Below are 7519 nucleotides of genomic sequence, written 5' to 3'. Positions count from 1 at the left end.
CTTTCTTTTTTGAATAATCGAAAGTCTCCACGTTCTGGCCTTTGTGTAAGGAAATTAAGGCAACACGAAACAATCGAATAATTTGGAGAGTTCTGTTGTCATTTGACACTACAAGGATTGCTTATATGAAGTATAAACTACATCACTCATGTATGAGCAAGGTTGGCCGAGTGGTCTAAGCGGTAGACTTTTACTTCAGGGGTCAGTTGTTCAAGCCCAGATGAGGGTAACTTTGTTTCCTTCTTTGAAACTTTGTTTCTTTCTTTAATTTTATTTTTGATTTTTAACTGAAGCTTTTTAGATCCAAATTTTACATTTACCAATTATAAAACATTCAATGACAAACTTTAATACATGCCAAAGTCTGTGAAAAGGTCCCTTTAAATGTTTGGGTTTATAGTCTGATATTGATGATGGGTTATCATAAGCAGACTTTCACATTTACATCCCAATAACTGGGATATACTTTGTCTGTTTACACTCAAAGCAGTATGCAGCCACGGCACATTAGCTTATTAAACTTACAGGTACCTAATTATACACTTGGATGGAGAGAAGCAAGCGTGGGATTAATTGTGTGCTCCAAAACATTCCAGTTGTCTGATTGGGATTCAAACCAGGGACCTTCTGATTTCTAGACCAGTGTTCTACTACTAGACAACTGTTCCCTCTCTTTTTAGTTGAGTGTAGCCCAGACTTACTTTGGGAAGACAACCGATTGCACAACACCAAAGTCCTGCATTAGTAGATCTCTCTCTGGCTTGGATGACAGCCCGCCCACACTCTGTCCTATACCCAGCTGTATGGCAGCCATCAGTTCACTGGTGGGACGCTGTGGGAAACAACAACAACAGATAGAGATAAATATGGCAACTTTAAACTCACTGGTGGGACGCTGGTGGGAAATTACGTATGGAACATTAAAGTTAACAAGCACGTTATATTACTGTTAAGATTATAATGACATAAACTTCTCTATAAATTATAATAAACATTTGAAGCATGTCGATGTATGTTAATCTAATCCCAAAACTTAATTGGACAAGTATAAACAAACAATAACATTAATAGTCCTTCTTACTGCTTATTAATTATGTCCGGTATAATCCGGTGAGGTCCTGTAAAATTTATAAGGGACTGGGCCTTGTGTCCTGTAATAACTATCAAATGAGATAATAATAATGAAACCTCTGCTATTGAAGGTCCTGAGGAAAGGCCAGTTTTTCCATGACTGCAGGTTACCTTCTTGTATGTGACTAGCCTTTCTGATCTACCCGTCTGTGGCCAATCTTGTCCTTAATGCATGTGCGTAAAGTGTCGTCCCTGTGCAGTCCGCACTGAACAGGATTTTCCTTCAGCAAAGGCTTCATTAAACAAAAATTGCATACAAGCAGAAAGTTTCCTCCCTGATTAGCCTTAGCAGCTTGCACGGGCTAATCTGGGACAACACTTTACACACATGCATTAAGCACAGATTTGTTTCCAGAAATCCCTATGACTGCAGGTTACCTTCTTGTATGTGACCAATCCCTTCTCGTCCACTCGTCTGTGGCCAATCTTCCGTTCCCGTTCCTTGGCCATGGTCCCCAGAGTCTTACCATCCACCATCGTACTGCCTCTCTCTGACTGACCACTCTGTAGGACACAAAAACCTGGTCAATAATTTTTGTCGATCAAGTGTGGGACAGAACAAATGAGATAAACTGTTTGGTATTGAGAATGAGAAATACTGTTTGGTATTGAGAATGAGAAATACTGTTTGGTATTGAGAATGAGAAATACTGTTTGGTATTGAGAATGAGAAATACTGTTTGGTATTATTGAGAAATACTGTTTGGTATTGAGAATGAGAAATACTGTTTGGAATTGGGAATGAGATATACTGTTTAGTATTGAGAATGAGAAATACTGTTTGGTATTGAGAATGAGAAATACTGTTTGATAATTGAGAATGAGATATACTGTTTGGTATTGAGAACGAGAAATACTGTTTGGAATTGAGAATGAGATATACTGTTTGGTATTGAGAATGAGAAATACTGTTTGGAATTGGGAATGAGATATACTGTTTGGTATTGAGAATGAGAAATACTGTTTGATATTGAGAATGAGATATACTGCTTGGTATTGAGAATGAGATATACTGTTTGGTATTGAGAATGAGAAATACTGTTTGATAATTGAGAATGAGATATACTGTTTGGTATTGAGAATGAGAAATACTGTTTGGAATTGAGAATGAGATATACTGTTTGGAATTGGGAATGAGATATACTGTTTGGTATTGAGAATGAGAAATACTGTTTGGAATTGGGAATGAGATATACTGTTTGGTATTGAGAATGAGAAATACTGTTTGGATTTGAGAATGAGATATACTGTTTGGAATTGAGAATGAGAAATACTGTTTGATATTGAGAATGAGAAATACTGTTTGGTATTAAGAATGAGATATACTGTTTGGTATTGAGAATGAGAAATACTGTTTGATATTGAGAATGAGAAATACTGTTTGGTATTGAGAATGAGAAATACTGTTTGGAATTGGGAATGGGGCTGAATTATTTGGCTCAATTCCTAATACCAAACAGTATATTGCAATTTTTCAGGATACAAGTTACACTGGAATATAAGGCGCTTTCTCTAACTTCTGACATTTTTTTCAATTTTATCCAAATATAAGTACATGTATTACCATAATAGCTTCACTTTGTTTAGCAATACTTATAACATAACTTTGATGTTCAGTCAATGATTGTGAATGAAGCCAAATTGTTCGTCCAGCATGACAATAGAATAACACTTGTGTAAGACAATTAATTTATAATATCAACAAGCATTTCCATTTAATGTTTAAGTGTCTAGTACTTTTGAAATTGTCAATAAACTTTTTGTACTTAATGCAACCTCATAATTTGAGTTCAACTCCTTACTTTCTAGTATAAACTGAAATTTATGCTCTTGCTATGTATAAACTGACCTTGTTGTGTTTGATCTGTATAAACTGACTTTGTTGTGCTTGATCTGTATAAACTGACCATGTTTTGCTTGCTCTGTATAAATGACCATGGTGTGCTTGATCTGTATAAACTGACCATGTTGTGCTTGATCTGTATAAACTGACCATGTTGTGCTTGATCTGTATAAACTAACCTTGTTGTGTTTGATCTGTATAAACTGACGATGTTGTGCTTGATCTGTATAAACTGACCATGTTGTGCTTGGTCTGTTTAAACTGACAATGTTGTGCTTGATCTGTATAAACTGACCACGTTGTGCTTGATCTGTATAAACTGACCATGTTGTGCTTGGTCTGTATAAACTGACGATGTTGTGCTTAATCTGTATAAACTGACCATGTTGTGCTTGGTCTGTATAAACTGACCATATTGTACTTGATCTGTATAAACTGACCATGTTGTGCTTGGTCTGTATAAACTGACCATATTGTACTTAATCTGTATAAACTGACCATGTTATGCTTGGTCTGTATAAACTGACCATATTGTACTTGATCTGTATAAACTGACCATGTTGTGCTTAATCTGTATAAACTGACCATGTAATGCTTTATCTGTATAAACAGACCATGTTGTGCTTGATCTGTATAAACTGACCATGTTGTGCTTGATCTGAATGTATTGACCATGTTGTGCTTGATCTGTATAAACTGACCATGTTGTGCGTGATCTGTATGCACTGTCCATGTATCAAGAAATATTCCTAAGTATGCATTCAAACATGTAAATCCGTGAAATGTTTACTTCTCTTTCATGTTTGATTTTATTTCAAAAATGCTTATTCAAAATAATGACTCTTCAATATATGTTGACATTTGACATCTCATATGCTGGAAAATTGTTTGTCCCATTTCACAGGCTTCCTGAAAAGTCCCAAAAAGTGCCTGTCAACCTGACAGGCTGATTGAAAAGTTAGCCTGTCTAGACAAACATTTTATCCTGCCTCTGTTGCAAACATTGACCAAATAAAGCAGGGTCGAAAAAATTTCATATCTCCGGTCAACAGGAAGTAGTGTATTCCTACGCACACTGTGACGATTAACATGTTCTAATATTTGACGTTTAAAATTTATTAAGACGCATCATAAATGTTGTCGTTATATTATATATCATCCTTTTGTTCTTCTTTAAAATATATTACCGAACCAGCTTTCCGTATTTATTATTTTCAATTACTTGATGACGCAATTTATGATGTATCTAGTGTGACGTCATTTCTCAGACGAAACATACTATCTATATTATCTCAGGATTTTAGGGACAAAAATTTTGACATTGTGGTTTTAACGGTATTTATTTTAATAAAGCATCGAACGAATCATAATTGTATTTCGGATTGTGTGTTTGTCATTCATAATTGCTAACTTCGATAGGAATAAAATTATTTGCTAGGCCTACGGCAGGATTACAATTTCTACGGCAATGGATTAAAATTGTCATTAAGATAAATACAATTTAGTTTTTGTTTTGCTGCTTCATTTTTTTTAACAAGAAAATTATCACATTCTCGATTCGTTTTTTATTTCTTCTCATATTTTAAATAGGAAAGTATTAAAAAGAACATTTTAAAGTGAAACTATTTTTTACGTGACACAATCGGTAGTTATTCGGTCGTCTGGAATGTTGTGTATATGTAGGAGGCTCGACAAGAATAAGTATATTGTTATGTCAATTTATCATTTGTATTTGATAAAATGTGTCCACGACATGAAACAGGATAAATAGAATACATGTACATGGTTGGTGCCGAGATGGAGAGAGTTTATCCGGTTGGGCCCGAAAAAGAAAAATTGGGCTCGCTAAAGCTCGCCCTATTTTCTTTTTCTAAGCCTCACCGGATAAACTTTCTCCATCTCAGCACCAACCATGTATTCTCTATCACCTGACCCAACAGTGTGAAGTTATAACTGAAGGTTTAAGTAAAGTTTAACTCATACTTATTGCAATGTGCAGGCTGTGTATAAGTACACTCGATAAAGTAAAGTGTTCTAGTGTATGATGGACAGTGTATGATGGACAACAGCTTTAAATTCTAGTCAGACTCATAACAAAATAACATAACCAGTTGGTGTTGCCTTCTTTATCCTGAAAGTCAATACCATCATCAGAATCACAATCAGAGTTTTCATGTGTAGTTTTTTGTTACAACCTTTGTAATTGGATAGATGGCAATATGTCAAATCAATAAAATTGACATTTTCAAAAAAACAAAACAAAGGGAGAGCACTTTTAAGAACTAGTGACACGTTCTAAAGTGTTCTTTATGACAAACAAGAGGGCCAAGATGGCCCTAGTTCGCTAACCTGAGAGGAGTCGGTTCATTCAATCTTTACCAAATGTCAAACTTGACCTAGATATTGTCCAGACAAACATCCTGGTCAAGTTTCATCATTATTGAACCAAAACTCTGGCATATGAATGATTTTGTTTTTTGTAAGATTTGACCTGGTGACCTATATTTTGAGTTGACCCCCCTTACCAAACATCAAACTTTGCTTACAAAAATAAATATTTTATGACCTATATTTTGAGTTGACCCCCCTTACCAAACATCAAACTTTGCTTACAAAAATAAATATTATGACCAAGATTCATAAAATCTGAAACAAAAGTGTGACCTCTAGAGTGTTTACAAGGATTTTGTATAATATAATGAAAATTTGGACAGACAATCTGAAGGCAATAATAATGGCATTAATTATGTGATATATATAAAACCAATCTTTTCACCAAGTTTCATGATGATTGGGCAAAAAATGTGACTTCTAGAGTGTTCACAAGCTTTTTTTTTACTATATAAATATGAGAAAACTGCCCCCCCCCCTCGGCAGCCATGTTATTCAACTGACCGGAACCATTTTCAAACTCAACTCTCATGTCAAGGAAACAAATGTTCTGACCAAATTTCATGAAAATTGGGCCAAAAATGTGACTTCTAGAGTGCTCACATGTTTTCACTTTATATATAGAGAGAAAAATGCCCCGCCCACTGGCGGCCATGTTTTTTCACCGATCTGGACCATTTTCAAACTCGTCTGTTATATCAATAAAACCAATGTTTTGACCAACTCAGGGTTAGCGCTGGCCCAAAATTTCTTTGAGCCAACCAGACTTTGTTTTTTCGGCGCGTGAAAAGTGGTTTTGAAATAATAATATATACTATCAACTTGTTCATATTTCTTTTTATGACAACAAGGGCATATCACATATAATATAACATGCAGTTTTCAATATAGAAATAATTATTATGGTACTTTTCTAAGTACAAACATAAGTTAATATGTACATGTACACTTAACAGTGGAGTAATTTGTCTCAAATTTGAAATCCTGAAAATTAGCCCGGGTGTCTTAGAACCAGGAACCCAACAGGAATAAAGGGCAAAGCCCCCCACCCCACCCAGAGACTTACAAATTGTTCTTTGTTATAGTCTTTCCAATTGCAATATCAAGTGAATACAATTCGAAATAATATAAACCACATCGTCTGTATTACCGCACGTGTATTCGGCATTTTATTTCTTCTATAAAGAACTCCGAAAATAAATTTAAATCAGCGAAAAATAATGTATCCGATAACGACAGAAAAATTGTACGCGTTCTGCACTTGAAATAAACTTTGCATATAGTTTGATTGCAGAAAATGAAAATTGGTAGCCTAGCAAATACGTAATAAATATACCATTTGGTTGACATTTTTCTTTACAATAGCATAGCTTGTGGGTAAAACAACTTAATTATCACCTTTTATTTCAAACGATAACGTCGATAATCGTCAGAAAGGTGTAACATCATCAACATGGAACTAACTATTTAATGATCATCCTTTAATTCAGATCGATAGTCTGTAGACAGGTCTAAAGTGATCAGATGAGAAATTATTTATTGTTGCTCTTGTCATTTGTTTATCTTTAAATACGACGTTTGCCATTGGCCGATAAATTGTTGGCAGACGACAATATCAACTGTGTATTCCAAGCGTCTACACATGATTGACCCAATATTATGTGTGAGCGAACTCAATGTTGATTGGCCAGCTACCACGTGCGCTTCAATAACAATAAGGTCAAGCGATGTCTCATGTTCTGGTGCAGACCGGTTTTCGTTTATTGTTCAATTTGCAAACACTTTTAATGAAACAAAGAGAAAACTATAGAAAACCAGTCTGGATTTAAATGGCGGATAATTTCAATGAAGATTTGCGAGATTTTAGCATTTTCGCAAATCAGAATTTTCTTGAGCCAATTTCTCAATATTTTAGCAAATGGCTCAAATGGTGAACGATAGCGCGAGCCCTGCCAACTTTCATGATGATTGGGCAAAAATTGTTACTCCTAGAGTGTTTACAAGGTTTCTCTAAAGCCAAATAAGGAAAACTGCCCCCCCACTCCCGGCAGCCATATTATTCAACAGACCGGAACCATTTTGGAACTCAACTATCATATCAAGGAAACAAATGTTCTGACCAAATTTCATGAAAATTGGGCCAAAAATGTGAAT

Source organism: Dreissena polymorpha, chromosome 2 (assembly GCF_020536995.1).
Source record: "Dreissena polymorpha isolate Duluth1 chromosome 2, UMN_Dpol_1.0, whole genome shotgun sequence".
Lineage (NCBI taxonomy): Eukaryota > Metazoa > Mollusca > Bivalvia > Myida > Dreissenidae > Dreissena > Dreissena polymorpha.
The sequence above is the reverse complement of the archived record's forward strand: the minus strand, read 5'-3'. Positions refer to the sequence as shown.